We start from the raw sequence: 16509 nt of genomic DNA, 5'->3' as shown, positions 1-16509 counted from the left end.
CCTCCTCAATACTTTTCTCTCAATATAGCCTAAGATGAGCCCTCTAAGCATGATCCAACCACTTCAAGGACAACCACTACTTACCTTCTTTCCAAAGTTAAAATCATCCATGTCCAGCTTGTAGCCAGAGGCAGCATCATGAGACAGCTATCCCCCAATAATATCACCTCCCGGTGATGGCTGTCTAATTTGATCTTACCTCCGTGTGGCTCTACATCATCTTGTTATTTATGGATTAAACAATAGATAGAGCTCGACTTTGCACTCTCTTGGCTTCCTTCCTTGCAGCAAAGGTCTCAGATGGTGCAAGGATCAAGACAGGAAACATGGGCACTTGGTTCATCTGTGCAGGTGCAGCGCCCAGATCTTTTGGAGCACTAGGTTGATTGCATTCCATTCTGTCCACAACTTAGACCTGCAGTCCAAGGATCTCAGTCAGTATCTTTGCACAAAGTTCTTCCAAATTCCAGCCCATTTTCTCTCTTTCTCTTAAGATTAAAAAATATCTATATCTATATATATATATATATATATATCTCAAATGGTGCAATCTGTTTTAAAAATCAGTTTGCATCTCCCAGCATCTTGTTGACCAAGACACGTTCATCTAATTTTATTGAATTTTTCCTCATACAAAATATTCCTAAACATCCATGCTCACATTATCATCAATTATAAGGTATCTTTCTCTATGTATTACTGATCATACAAAAATCGCAATTTTAGTTCTGATTAGTAGTGCCCACCAGTAGTCATTATTCATATACAATACACGGGGTGGGGGAGGAAATCACATTAGCTACTCTTAAGGAAAAGGTTTAGTGGGAAGCTTCTATGAAAGCACCACACTTGGCCACTGGTCCAGGGGCTGGGCTGTATCTTGCTGGACAAGTCTATATAGGTAAATGATGGAGCCAGCAAATCTCATGGGCATCATTTTATTAACTCACTTCCTGAGCAGTGGAGTGAGTTCCTTGGTTCCTATGATCTACCTGCTTGAAGGACTTCCCTTACATAACCAATATCCTTCAGGACTGCTTCAAAGAAGACCAGTGAGTAGGGTCTCCTATATGGATGGTGAATAATGGGGGTGGAGGTGCCTGATGGAAACCTTTCTTCTCTTATCTGCCTTGGAAGGTGAACCCTGCAACCTTGCATTCCATACCCATCAGGGTCTTTTAAAATGGGAGGCAATTTCACATTTGTCCAGCAGAGGGGGCTCAATGGAAGATGGTTTGGAGAGATCTGAGGTTTGGTTGTTTTTTCAACCAAGCTGTTTTCTCTTAGAAAACCCTACATTCTATCCCAGGAAACCATGCTGGTTCTGCTTTCAAAATCCATCCAGAATCTGACGACTTCACATCTCCAGTGCTACCGCTCCACCTGAGGCTCCCTTCATTCTCTCTTCCGGGTTACTGCAGAGACTTGCCTTGCTTTTACTTGCTATCCTATCATCTATCCTCATCTAACGCTGCCAGAGAGATCCTTTTAAGATATAAGTACACTATGTCACTCCTCTGCTCAAAATCCTGCAATGATGTCCCATTTCTCTCAGAGTAAAAGCCAAAGTCCTCCACCCCACTGCCTGTCTGACCTGTCCTACAACTCCCCCCATCCACCCCGCCCCATTCCCTGCTCCAGCCCCATGAGCCTTTTGGCTGTTGCTTGAACACTCAGGCATGTTCTTGCTTCTCCCATTTCTTTCATATCTTTGCTCAAATCTTGCCTTTTCAATGAGGGCTGCCCTGACTTCTCTAATTAAAATTGCAACCACCACTTCCCTACTGTCTCCAAATTTCTTACCCTGCTCTATTATTTCCTCCACAGGACTCAGCACCTTCTAACATACTGTTCTGTACTGACTATTACAAACAAATTCAATTGTTTATAGTAGTAAATACTAGTAGTTATCATCATTCTCCCTCCTACATGAGCTCCTTGAGGGCAGGGATCTTGGCCTGTTCTGTTCACTGTGCTTAGAACAGTAGCTGGCCCAGACTAGGTGCTCAGTAATGATCTGTTGAATGAATGAATCAATACCTTCATTCCAACAGCTAAGATCTTACAGTTTTCTAATCAATGATCTAACTTCATTCTTGGGTGTGGGGGAGCTATAGAGAATCAGAGAATCTGACACAGCAAATCAGCAGGATTCAAGGTTAATACTCGATCTTGACTGAAACAGCCTCAGGTCGCCCTGGGTTTTACCATCTTTTGTCAACAGGGCCACAGCTAGATAACAGCTTGTCTCCGGCTGCACCTGACCAAAGTCCACAAGCAATGGCCAACACCCTCTGTTTTGCTTATAAGATCATCAGAAGCCTTGGTCTCAGTGGACACATGGGCTGAGCACCAAAAGATACCAGGGAAGAGTTTAACCAACTACTTCACCACCACATAGCAAGGACCATCAGCTTCCCTTTCTTGGGCCACATTTTCCTCCTCCCATCCCTCCGCTCTACTCAGCCAAGTCCACACTGTCTCTCAAGGGTTGCTATGTGAATCCTACTCTGAATGCTCCTTTCTACGTCACCTAGGACTCTTGGGTTTTAAGTAACAGAATCCAAATCAAGTTAGTTTATTTTTAAAAATGAGAGGATTTATTATAAAGATACAGGGATACTTCACAGGGAGCAAAAGCTGGGGCTTAACTTTCATAAAACCCCAAACCTTGCTCTTTATACAATGTGTAGCCCGGATGTAATGGGATTACTTCTTTTCTGCCCTCAAGGGTGTTACTTGCTAGAGCACCTCTGTTGGTTTGATTGCCTTACCAATAACCATACCTTCCTCTCCCTTCTTAATTGTCCACTGGTTTGGGCTGGTGTTACATGTCAGCAGAAAGGGACTCCACCCCAACTCCAGTGGCAGAACCTGAAGTGAGTCATGGCAACTCCACTTCCCTTGTCGTTGACTGGCTTAGCCATGGTCAAGTGTCTTAGGTTGGGTTCACTAGAGCACAGCCTAAGACAGGGATGCTTGTGCAAGTGACTGATGGATGGACTGACCTCAGGAGAAGGGAACTGAAGGAAGCAGGGAAAGGGGAAGCAGGATGTTGTCTCATTTGGAGATCAGCTTTGATCTGAGCCCATGAGGAGCTCTAGAGCGTGAATTGCACCACACAGTTGCTCCTATCTTGGGACAAGAGGCTAACTTTTTGTACTCTCACTGTCCCTGGCTGTCGGCTCCCCTAAGGAGGAACTGTGGTGGGGATGGGGGAACCTCCATAGCAAGGTGGCTCTGGTTCAGCTGAAGGCAATTTTTTGGAGTTGGGGACAAGTTGTGGGTCATTAGCAGTCAACTGTCAGAGAAATCCCCAGCCCAGCAGAGGGGATTTGAGCAGGGCACCAGAGGCATGTATTATAGCATGAGCCCAGGGTGACCAACTGTCCCAGTTTGCATGAGACTGTCTTGATTTTATTTATTTATTTTTCCTTTCCTTCTTTTTTTGAAATATAGTTTCTGATGTACAACATAGTAATTTGCATACATTATGAAATTATTGCTATAAGTCTAGTACCCATCTGTTCCCATACAAAGTTACTACAATATTATTGACTATATTCCTCATGCTGCTTATTACATCCCTGTGGTTTATTTATTTTATAACTGGGGGTTTGTATTTCTTAATCCCTTCACCTATTTCACTTCAACCTCCCACCCCCTCCCCTCTGGCAAATTTGTTCTTTGTATCTATGAGTCTGTTTCCTTTTGCTTTGTTTGTTTTCTTTTGTTTTTTAGATTCCACATATAAGTGAGATCATACATTATTTATCTTTGATTTCACTTAGCATAATACCCTCTAGATCCATTCATGTTGTCACTAGCGGCAAGATTTCTTTTTTTTTTTTAATGGCTGAGTAATAGTCGATTGTATATATATATATACACCACACCTTCTTTATTCATTCATTTTATCAATGGACACTTGGGTTGCCTTCGTATCTTGACTATTGTACGTAATGCTGCAAGGAACATAAGGGTGCATTTATCTTTTCAAATTAGAGTTTTTGTTTTCTTTGGGTAAATATCCAGAAGTGAAATTGCTAGATCATGTGGCAGTTCTAGTTTTAATTTTTTGAGGAACCACCATTTTGTTTTCCATAGTGGTTGTACCAACTTACAATCCCACTAACAGTACACGAGGGTTTCCTTTTCCCCACATCCTTGCCAACATTTGTTATTTGGTATATTTTTGATAACAGCCATTCAGACAGGTATGAGATGGTATCTCATTATGGTTTTGATTTGCATTTCCCTGATGATTAACGATGCTGAACAGCTTTCCATGTGTCTGTTGGCTATCTGTATGTCTTCTTTGGAAAAATGTCTATTCAGGTTTTCCGCCCATTTTTCAATCAGATTTTTTTTTTTTTTTGATGTTGAGGTGACTGTTTTGGTTTTAGCATGAAAGTCCCACATCCCAGAAAACCCTCAGTCCCAGGCAAGGCAGGATGGTTGGGCCCTCTACACTGAACTTGGCCAGGCTTGGCCAACAATATATGAGGGGAAGTCAGCCAGGGGATTTCTAAAAAACATACAAGAAAGATAAATGATCCTTTTTCTCACTCTGGACATTGTTGTCTGGATTTATGCCTGAAACTGCTGTAGTGGCCTGGTGGCTGTGACAGAAGAGAGTCTTCAGGCAAAGCTGACACCATAAGGGGGTGACTGACAGTTCCTCCACCTAGAAATCCGGAGTGGAGGGTGGACTGATGCCTTCCCGGCTATCTCAGCAGAGACCCCCTGTAAAACGATGGGCCTGTCTTCCCTTCACAAAACACACAGGCAACAGTGACTAATACAAAAGAGCAGTAGAGTATAGAAAGGCAGGCAACAGTCTTATCTTATGGGTTTCTTTGTACCGGACAAGGGAAAGGTCTTCCCCTCCCAGGTTGTAGAAAAGAAGGTGTTTAATGTGGATGTTAAACACTCAGCTTTCTCTGTCCGCTCAATTCTCTCCCCCTTTTCCTCTTATAGGACACTCAATATTGTGTGTCCCAGCCCCTGGAGAAACTTTACCCCTCGCCCAAAGAAAAGCAGATTCCATTGCTTTCAGTCTCATGGCAGTGCCCCTCCCGTATTTCCAGGCAGCTCAGGATTAGGTCAGATAATTACCAGTACTATTCCTCTCTGTGCAGTCTCTGCTGAAATCAGAGGGCTAGAATGTGGTTTGGCAAAGCAAGTGAGAACAGAAGTGGGTTCCCCAATTCCCCTCACACTCCAGCAGCCTTGACTGCTAGTGTGGAGTCTCCTCTTTTTAATTTGTCATTTATCTTTTTTAAAGTGAAAAACGTATTTTCTCAAGTCAAAGTAATATGTGTACATAATTTAAAATCAAATATTACTAAAAGCTGATAATGGAAAATATCAATTCTGTACCTGACCCCCCCCTACTTCCCAGTCCCACCCCTCAGTGGCAAATACTTCCATCGAACATTTCTAGCTCTTTCCTCTGATATTCCCACCATATTTCAAAGCAATATGCTTATATTGCTAGCTTCTAATTTTTCAGCATGAGACATTAGGCATGGCGCCTGGTGTGGGTAGGATCTGCAGAATTGTCAATGAGTTGGGTGGTGAGGTTGATCTCTGCCTGATAGAAGAGGCTCCCCACCTGCACCTTCCTGGAGCAACCTCTAGAGGGCAGTCTCACACCACACGCGGCTTCTCTAGCTTCTGCCCAGTTGCTTGTATTCTACTTTAGGCAGCTTAGATAGATGGTAGATGGATGATGACCGGTAGGTTTAGACAGATGATACACAGATGATAGGTAGATAGGTGGGTGGACAGATAGGGTGGGCGTGGTCCAGATGGGCTCTGGAGTTGACAAGCACTGGGACCTGGGATTCTAACCAGGCAGATTTAGGTAGCTGGGGCACTGCTGGCCCATCCTTTAGGCATAGAATTAGGGCCTAGGGACCATGGTTGTAAAATGGAAAAAAAGGTATTGGTTTCAGAATGAACAAAGGAAATTGCAAAATGGAAATCCATAAATATTTAAACAAATGGCTATAAGACAAAACATTAACCAATTACTGCAACCCCACTTGTACATAGTTTATGTATACATTATATTTCATGTGGGCTGTGAATGCATCTTACTATTTTTGTCATGATGTGGGCACTCGACACTACAGTGTGACGGACCCTTGACACCCTTGAAAAGGCCCTGGGAAGGAATAAGCTGGATGGAGTCTGAACGTGGAAGCCCAGACTCCCCACCAGAGGGCTCAGGGTGCTGCTCATGGTTCAGCTGCCATGGAGTCTGAGGCTGCAGGTCAGCACCTCCTACCCCCAGGCCCCCTTTCTTCCTGCCAGGGGCCCTGCAGGCACGCCCACCACAGTATGGCAGTAACAAAGGCTGACCTCAAGCATCACCTTTCTTGACTTAAAGTCAGGTGGGAGAGGGGTGGTCTTGCATATACTTACATTCCTCCACTGGGAAGATACTGACTAGGAAGAGCTCTGTCCCCTTGCGTTTCTGGCTCAGGGGGTAGAATAGACCGGAGACACGATCGGGACCAAATGCCTCTGAATCCAAGTCAGAACCTGTCAGGGGCTCTAAAGTACTGAATGGAGACCCAGGAAGGCTTCTGGGAAGAGGCAGCATTTTGGGTGGGCTTTGACAGGTGAGTCAGCGTCACACAGGCAGTAGGTGGGACATCCTAAAAGATCAGGAAAGAGGGAAGGGGAAACTAGATGGCACGTCCTTCAGGCTTTACAGAATTCCTGGGGGAGGGGGGTGGTGGGTATCTCCAGTTTACACACGAAGGGACTTAAGTTCAAGGAGTTAATTGTAACAGTAACCAGGGCCAATTACTGAGTGCTTACTTTCAGCCAGACACTGTGCTAAGCGCCTTACTGTCTAACTTCATCCTCTCAACGATCCTAATGAGAGGTAGATGTTATAAGGTTCATTTTATGGATTGGGAAACTGAGATTCAGAGAAGTTAAATAAGTTGTTGGAAGTCAGAATTCAAGAGCAAGTCTATCAGACTTTAAACCTAGTGCTTTTATTATTGTATTATTTAATTATTTTATTTTGGTTGCGGGGGGAGGTAATTAGATTTGTTTATTTTTAGAGGAGGTACTGGGGATTGAACCCAGGACCTCGTGCATACTAAGCATGCACTCTACCACTTGAGCTATACCCTCCCTCCAAACCTAGTGCTTTTAATCACTACATCAGACCCTCTTTCCAAGTGGCCCAATTTCACAGGGCTATGCATTAAGTGGAACATTTATTGAGTGCTTACAATCAATGTGTCAGACCCTGTTCTGAATGCTTTGCACATTTTAACTCATTTAGCTGAAGCAGAGGATATCATTATCACTGCCATTTATAAGTGGGGAAACCAAGGCCAAGAGAAGCGAAGTAACTAGCCTACGGTTGCTGCCAGGCTATCTGATTCCAGAGTCTGGGCTCTTGACCACAAGCCTGCCTACTCTATTCTGGCACAAGGTTTGGGGCTGGGCACTGACTGGCCAGTGGGGTAGGGAACGGGAGGGAGGGAGGTTGTGGTCTGTGAGGAATGTGCGGGAGGTGGGGTGGGAAGGAGAACCCACCCGCAGGAGATGTTCACAGTGTTTCTTTCTCTCTGCTGTTCCCACAGCAGGAATTCAAAGGTGAGTGCCTATCAAAACTGCTGAGAGCATAACGCCTCCCCAAATACCTTTTCCTTCAAAGGCATTTTATTGAAGTGGTTTTTAATTAACAAATACAACTGCTTTGCAAATAGGGGTTCCTTTTCTCCTTGTGACCAGGGCCACTGGTCTGCTGGTGCTTTCCTGAATGGTTCACATGGTCCTCCAGTTAGGGTTAGAAGCATGTTAGCAAGATGGGGCTGTATTGGGGGGAACAGCTGGTGTAGACGTGGTCAGAGATTGAACTAGGTGATGGAAAGGAAAACTCCCATGGCTCTGGTCCCTAATATGAATCTATTCAGGGTCTTTGGGACCAGTTCTAGGTTTTTTGGCTCAAAGGGAAAGAATAAGGACAGGTTTATGGAGGTGGAATGGTCCCATTTGGAGAAAGGAAAACTGTAGGGGGATACAGAACATTAATAATTAATTAAGCACATGGGCCCTGAAGTTGGACTGTCTGAATTCAAATCCCTCCTCTGTTGCTGTATGATGTTGGGTAATTTACTCAGCCTAGGTCTTTGTGTCCCATCTGTAAAATAGGTATATTTAAAATAAATTTTTTGTTTTTTTTTTTTTAATGCAAGAACTGGGGATTGAACCCAGGACCTCATGCATGCTAAGCATGTTCTCTACCACTGAGCCTTCCCCCAAAATTGGTGTATTAGTGATACCTTTAATCATTAATTGCTCATACAGTTTGTTGTGGGGATTTAAATGACCAAATACAAAGTTCTTAACACAATGCTTACTGTACAAACATTCAATGCCTATAATTTCATTCAAATTAAAAAGAGATATTATATAGCTGATGGGGGGCAACAACGAGAACAATTCTGTTGTTCAGGATGTATTAATGGGAACTGAAGTTGGCTACAGAAAGAACTGCCTAACAACAAAGGATGTGAAGCCTGAGCAAATTGTAAAAGCTCCTCCTCAGCTTCTTTGCAAGACTAGAGCTCATCTCAGGGGTAGTCGTTTCTGGGGGGGCAGGGCCTGGAGCTGCCCTGGTGATGGGCAGATCTGTGTGACTTCCTGAATCCATGACAGTTGACAGACGCTCCGTGTGGCAGTGCCTGGAGTTTACAACCAGGAGCTGGGTAGCCTGCATTGCCAAGATTCCCATTTATAGCTGTTTCCTGGACCTGAGTAAATTTCTGTTTTAAAAGTACCTCTTGGGCCCCTACCTAAATCTCCCTACTGCTTAACATTGACAGTTGACTTCTCTTTGGCTGAGTGGGAGTTGGGTGCAAACACTCCAGGAAGGAAGAAAGGAAGGAAGGGAAATGTGGGTGGGGTGGGGTGGGGTGGCAGGGATGGGTCCCCCATAATGGGGGATGGGCTTGGATCTGGTCCTGGATGTCACTAGGGCCTCTTTAGGAGGATTTGTTCTGACTCAGGTAGCTGGAAAGCCTGGCTGCTGGCAAAGAAAAGGTTACTGAGAGTTAGCTGAAGGGATGGCACGCGGTGAGGGAGGCCCCCCGCCAAGCAGTTCTTATCTTGGGGAAAATCTGAGAGTCATTGTCACTTGCAGGGAATTTCCTGGACTATGAACTTTATTGAAGAGAGGACAGTATGGCTGGGTGAGAGGAGGTTGGCCTCAGGCTCCACACCCAGCCCTTCCCCTCCCCCACAGCACGATTCACTGTTACTAACCTAAACCCTGGTTCAGCTTGGCCTCTTTGGTTGTGCCACCTTCATCAAGTCCTTGACCTCACTAAACCTTGGCTCCTTCCTCTATAAAAAGGGGTGGCAATAGCAGCAGTTTACTGATAGTAAGCACTCAGTGTATGTTGGATTTAAATAATAAAATAAATGATGGTTCCTGAGATCAGAGATTTGCATTGAGGGGAGGAACAAAGAACAGGGTCGCTCTCTGTTCTTGAGAGCTGATTAGAGGAACAAGCCAGGCATAAATCAAAAGAAATGCAATTGGAAAACACCTTTGCCAGGCAACAGTGGGGAGCAAAACACAAATATTAGAAGCAATTTTTAGTTGCTTTTTAAAGTGCATTTGTCACACTTTTGTGTTGGTTTTCTCTTCCCAATTTGGAAATGTTATTCCAATAAAGGTGTGTCCCCAGGGCTCCCACAGGCTGACAACAGGAAGCAGCAGTCAGGAAGCCCAGGGTGGCAAGCCTGACATTTGGTGAGAACGTGTTCTGGGCCCACTGGCATACTGGGGAATTGACTCAGGGAATTGACCATTTCATTACAAAAGCACAGAAGGGACTGGCAGGGACTAGACTGTGCTGGCTGAAGACTAGGCAGGGATCATCGAATTCAACACAAAGCAAGAAGTGTCTACCAGGCACCTGGGTGTTCAGCAATCAGGGAAGGCTTCCAGATGGAGGGGGCTTTTCCTTATAATTTGCAGATTATTGGCTCAGGCAAAGGCTAGATGATTTAAAAAGGCGAAGAGGATAAAAGTCAAGAAGCCCAGAGGTGGAGAAAGTACCTCCACCCTGGGGTCTTGTAGAGAGCCTTTTTTCAGGGCAGAGACCTGGAGGGGTCAGAGGTGGTTGGGTAGAGAACAACATCGCAGGGAGCAGATGCTGAGGACAGATTAGCCTCTGACAACAGATGTGGAATATTGACCTAGGGAAAAGTGCCTGGTGTTTGTCCAGGCCAAACTGGTGCAGCAGCTTCCGTGGGAGGAGGTACAGGAAGGTGCCCCAGGCCCACCCTCTCACAGACTCGTCCTGGGGGAGCCTTGCTGAGGTCCAGAACTCAGTCTGCCTAAATGGGGACAGATCATCTGGGAGGATTTGGAAGAGGATGCTTGTGTTCAAAATCAAGGCAGGCGCCTATGCACACACATAATTAAATGATCTTTTTTTTTTAAGCTCACCCATGCATAGAAAAACCTGGATGGAAATGTTCATTGTAATTGTTTGCTTGATGGAACTATAATTTTCTTTCTATTTCGTGCATTTCAAATGTTCTTTAGTGAGCATATATTGGTTTTTAAAAAGAGAGAAGGCAAACATATTTGCATGTCAACATTAAATTCCTGAAATCAAAGGTTTCTTTCCAGCCCTACCTTGCTTTTATTTGACACTACTGAAACTCATTTTCTGAAGCTGTTTTCCCGCTTGGCTTTCAGGCGGCAACTTTCCTTCCCTTCTTGGATGGCGGCCTAAACCCTAAAATTCATGTTTTTCAGGGTCTGTCCTCAACCAACCCTCCAGGTTAGCGCACTGATGCCCATGGCTTCAGCTACACCATCCTATGTCAATAACAACTTGCAGCGCCAAACCATCTTCTTGCTGAAACATTTCTCCAATCACCTACTGACTATTCCTACAAGTCCCTCAGATTCAACATGCTTAAAACTTAAATCCCATCCCTGAGAGCAATTCTTCCTTCTGTGTCATCTGTTTTGGTGGCCTGGGTCAGAATCTTAGTAATCACCTGTTCTTCCTACCTACTTAGTAAGTCTGTTCTTCCCTACCCCTGGGTTGTGGGTTTGAAAGAGATGTCCATGTCTATTACCTTATATGGCTGAAGAGTATTGCCTTATAAGATGGAAGATGTGTTTAAGGATCTTGGATTATCTAGGTGGGTCCTAATTCCAATAATGGATGTCCTTATGAGACACAGGGAGGAGAAGACACTGAGAAGGGGAGGTGTTGTGACCATGGAGGAAGAGGTGGGAGTGGTGGCTCAAGTCAAGGGATACCAACAGCCACTGAAAGAACAGACTGTCCCCTACAGCCTCGAGAGGGAATGCAGCCCTGCCAACACCTTGGTTTTGAACTTCTAAGGGCCTCCAGAATCGGCCACTGTTAAAGAATAACTTTCTGTTGCTTTACGGCACCCAGTTGGTGTTAACTTGTGAAAACTCATAAAGCCTCATTCTTTGGCATTTAATTGATCACAAAAATCCTGTTGATTTCAGCTCGAAATTAGCTCTGATTTCCTCCCTTGTGCATCTCCACTGTCTGATCCAGGCCCTCGCTGCGTTCTCCTGAAGCACCGCAGTGGTCTCCTCCTTCCACGCTTCCTTCCTCCACGCTTCGCCTGATTACTATCCCTACACCCAGTTCATCCTCCACGGTGCTTTTACAACCTAGAACCACAGAGATCATTCTAAAATATAAATTTGACTACATCACTCTCCACTAAAAGATTTTAAAAGCTCTCTATTGCCTAAAATAGGACCAAATCCAGATTATTCCTCAGAATGGTATTCAGAATGGTGTACAAGGCCCTTCCCAGTCCGCCTTCAACCTTCTTTGCAGTCTTCTATGCCCCACTAGGTTTGTTGTTTGTTTTTGTTTTGGGGGGAATGGAATTAAGTGTATTTATTTTCTTATTTAATGGAGGTACTGGGAATTGAACCCAGGACCTCATGCATCCTAAGCACGTGCTCTACCACTGAGCTATACCCTCCCCATTTTCATATTGGTTTTTATTGTAGGCGATTGAATATAGTTCTCTGTGCTATACAGTAGGTCCTCGTTGTTTATCTATTTTTTAATTGAATTTTTAAAATTGAAGTGTAGTTGATTTACAATGTTAGTTTCAGGTGTACAGCAGAGCAATTCAGTTATACATATACATATTTATACATATATTTTCAGATTCCATGATAGCTTATTACAAGAAATTGAATATAGTTCCCTGTGCTGTACCGTAGGTCCTTGTTATTTATCTGTTTTATATATAATAGTTTGTATCTGCTAATCCCAAGCTCCCAATTTATCCCCTCTCCTTCCCCCCAGCTTTGGTAACCATAAATTTATTTTCTATGTCTGTGAGTCTGTTTCTGTTTTGTAAATAAGTTCACTTGTGCCATTTTTTTTAGATTCCACATATAAGTGATATATGATATTTCTCTTTCTCTGACTTACTTCACTTAATATTATAATCTCCAGGTCCACCCATGTTGCTACAAATGGCATTATTTCATTCTCTTTTTTATGACTGAGTAGTATTCCACTGAATATACCACAAGTTCTTTATCTAATCATTTGTCGATTGACATTTAGGTTGCTTCCGTGTCTTGGCTATTTTGTAAATAGTGCTGCTATCAACGCTGGGGTGCATGTATCATTTTGAATTAGTGTTTTCTCCAGATATATGCCTAGGAGTGATAGTAACTCTATTTTTAGTTTTTTTTAAGGAACCCCCATACTTTTTTCCATAGTGGCTGCAACAATCCTGCTTTGTTTTTAAATCAATTTTTAATTTTGAGGTAATTGTAGATAAATGTGCAGTTGTAAAAAATAATACAGAGACCCTATGCACCTTTAATGCAGCTTCCTCCAATGGTAACATCTTACAAAACTTTGGTACACTAATGTGACCAGGATATCAACATGGATACAATTCACCAATCTTACTCAGAGTTCTAATTTTTCTGGTTTTCATTATGTGTTTGGCTTAATGCATTTTCATCACTTGTAGTTTGTGGATCCACCATCATAGTCAAGATAGAGCACAAGGACCCCTTCCTGGCATAGCCTTCGTACCACACCCCCTCTCTTCTCCCTCCCCTTGCCTCTACCTAACCCTTAGCATCACTAATCTCTTCTCCCTATTTCTAATTAATCTTTTTTTTTTTTTTTTTGTGGGGGGGGAGGTAATCATTTATCTATTTATTTAATGGAGGTACTGGGGCTTGAACCCAGGACCTCATGCATGCTAGGCATGTGCTCTACCACTGAGCTGTACCCTCCCCAGTCCCTATTTCTATAATTTTGAAATTTCAAGAGTGTTAACTAAATAGAATATGTAGTATAATTTAAGATGCTTTCAAATTTAGCATAATTCCCTGGAGATTTCAGTCAAGTTATTGCATGTACCAGATTTGTTCCCTTTTGTTGCTGGGTAGTATTCCGTCCTGTGCCTTTTTATGGCATCCCCCTCAGTTTTCTTCACCTAAGGGCCACTCATCTTTTAATATCAGATTCAAATCCTACTCCCCTATCCCCAGCATTTTTTTTATGTTTTATTGCAATTATCTGTTGTACACTCAGTTCACACTGTCTTCCGTGGTACCTTCCTCTCTCCACACCCAACCCTCCCCAGTCTCACTGTGGCTTAGAGCAGCCACGTTACTGCAGGGTGACCACATCCTCTGGCCATAGTTGATTGAACAAGATGTGGGCACTTGTCTACCCTAGCAGGGCCAAGGAGTCCCTTCCTCAGGGAATCTAGAGTTGGACTGAGATTCCCATCCTGTCCTTTCACAACTGTTTTGTTTTTCGTTTTTGTTGTTTGTTTTTTGGTTTGTTTTTGTTTTTAGCAGAGTAGCTTAAAAATTCAGAGCTACGGGCAGCAACCATTTAACTTCCTGTGGTCTGGGAGGTAGAGCCAGCCTGGAGTGAAAGGGAAGTTTTGACTCCGAGGCAGAGCAGCAGGATGAGAGATGGTAAGAGATGCGTCTCTGTGTCACACGGTGTTCTAGCCCCGGGACTGGGAGCCCTGAAGCCTGGGGCCTCTGAGACATTCCTATATCCTTGTGACCACCGCCCTTCAGCCACCCGTGTTCCTGTCCCTTCTGAGCTCAAATGAGATCGCTGGTATGATTCAACTAGATTGTAGTGTCTTTCAGGACAGAAACTGGTTTCTTTTTATATGCCCGTGCTTTTGCTTTAAAGTCCTTGGCATTTGGACCCACGTCTCTTCCCTGGTTTGTAGAGACCCTCAGGATGCGTTCCCCATTTTTATCTGCCATTTCTGTCCCTTGGCCTCTTCCAAAGCACACTCTTCTAAGACAATGCTAACTTGGGCTTTGACCGCACCTCAGTTGACACCCAGGTCTCATAGCCCTTATGTCTTCAGTTTGCAAGATGACTTATCTGTATATCCTTAAATTGCTTTTGTGGGTGCTTGTCTCTTTTCCCCAATGGAGTAGGAGACCCCTGAAACCTGAGACTCTCCCCGAGCAGTTTGAGGGCTCACTGAGGGCAGAGAGAATGTCTTCATTAACCTTGTAGATCCCTCGAGAGAAGAACGTGTCTTCTATTTTTTTAAATGCTGACCTGATAACTAGCTCTGCACCTGGTGGGTGCTGGGTAAATGTTGACTGACTGGGTAAACAATAGACTTGGTCCTCTGGAGTGTCATAATCTTTCTTTCCACAGGGAGAAAGTAATAATATTAGGCAGAGCAGGCTGGATCCCTTAATATGATTACCTGGGATTTGTGGGCTGGTGACTATTTCCCCCGACTTTATTGGGTACATTCATCTCCACAGAATAGATATTCCCAGAGGCTACTAATGCTGCCGGCCAAATGGTGGGCTCCTATTAATTGGCCCGACCCTGATAATTACAATGGAAGCGCTGCCTCCAACCCAAGATACTGTGGAGGCAGGGGTTGTACTAAGTGTGTTCTAACCAAGGTCAACAGTGTTAACTGGCTCTGTAGCTGTATTTAAGACATCTTATCAAAAAAAAAAAAAAAAAAAGACATCTTATCATGAGCCAATGTATATATGACCTTAGCAAGTTATTTTTAAAAATGTTTTGAAAACATGACAACTTGAGCTGTAATTTACATAGCATAAAATCCATTCATTTTGAGTGTATAATTCAGTGGTTTTTAGTATATTCACAGAGCTGTGCAGTCATCTCCACAATAAATTTTAGAACTTTTTTTAGCCCCCAAAAGAAACTCCATACCCATTAATAGTCACCTTCTGTTTCCCTCAACACCTAGCACTACGAAAACACTAATCTATTTTATTTTAACAAAATATTTGCCTATTCTGGACATTTCATATAAATGGAATCATACAATATGCGGTCTTTTGTGACTGGCTTTTTTCACTTAGCGTATTTTCAAGGTTCATCCGTGCTGTAACATATATCAGTACTTCATTTCTTTTGCCAAATAATACCCCATAGTGTACACATATATACATGTATCCTATTGTATGTGTATATATATACTGTATTTTATTTACCCATTCATCAATTGATGACCATTTGGGTTGTTTCAACTTTTAGCAAGTTATTTCTCCTTGTTTCAACTTACTTATCTATAAAAATGGGAGTTAATAACTGTCTATTTCAAAGGGTTACTGAAAGTACACACGGAGTATATGAAATAATATGAAATAAACGGTAAAGCGGCGCTTCACCACATGCATGTAGACATTATTTTAATATTTATATGAGATCAATTAAGGAGAACACTGGAGCCAGTGTAACGTGTTATAGTTAACTCAGGGGACTTAGGTGAGTACCTCTTCAGGTTTGATCCCTACGTTGAGTCCATTTGCCTTTTTTTCCTAGGTAATGGACTGCATCTTTTAGCCCGGCCTATCATCTCATTAACAGTTGTTGCTAGGAGACCAGGTTAGAGTATGCTTAGCTCAGTGCAATCCACTGTAGAAAAATCACTCGAATCATAGGAGAATGATTAAACATCAAGGCAGTTTCATTTCATCCCATTTTTTAACAAGATGAGGGAAAAGGGCTGAAGCTACAGGTGTTCTTAGGGGCCTAGGTTTACTATCTTGCCAGCTCTCCCTTCTCTGATTTTAGGTTAATGTTCACCTTCACCACTCGTTCACACTCACGTGTGCCAGGGTGACTGTTTTCCTACTGCTTAGCAAGTAAGTGTGCAAAGGTAATGCAAAGACACTTTACTATTAGGAGAGAGAAAATGAATCAGGAAGGAAAAGTTGCCATAGCAAGTACAAAGATTCTAAAATTCAATTTAGATACAAATACCATTTTGCTCCCACAACCTATTTTTTTGCAGGTGTTTTACAGCTGTAAAATCTGTGGGTACAAGGGATATAGAAGCAAAAGACTAGGCTGAGGACTGGATTATTTAAGAAGGATTATTTTCTTTACCACTGGAAGCTGCCTGCTACATAATGTCCCCTTCAAAGCCTTGGTAAGA

General features: G+C 43.2%; 1 non-coding gene across 1 annotated transcript; it reads right to left on the bottom strand.

The window, feature by feature from the left end:
• Positions 1 to 11967: 11967 nt before the first annotated feature.
• TRNAP-AGG (transfer RNA proline (anticodon AGG)) lies at positions 11968 to 12040 on the bottom strand. Its single transcript has one exon. It is a non-coding gene; the product is annotated as a tRNA-Pro (tRNA).
• Positions 12041 to 16509: the final 4469 nt, after the last annotated feature.

The sequence above is a fragment of the Camelus bactrianus genome, chromosome 16, assembly GCF_048773025.1.
Source record: "Camelus bactrianus isolate YW-2024 breed Bactrian camel chromosome 16, ASM4877302v1, whole genome shotgun sequence".
In the NCBI taxonomy this organism is placed as follows: Eukaryota; Metazoa; Chordata; class Mammalia; order Artiodactyla; family Camelidae; genus Camelus; species Camelus bactrianus.
Note: the sequence above shows the minus strand (reverse complement) of the source record. Positions and strands in the feature narration are given on the sequence as shown.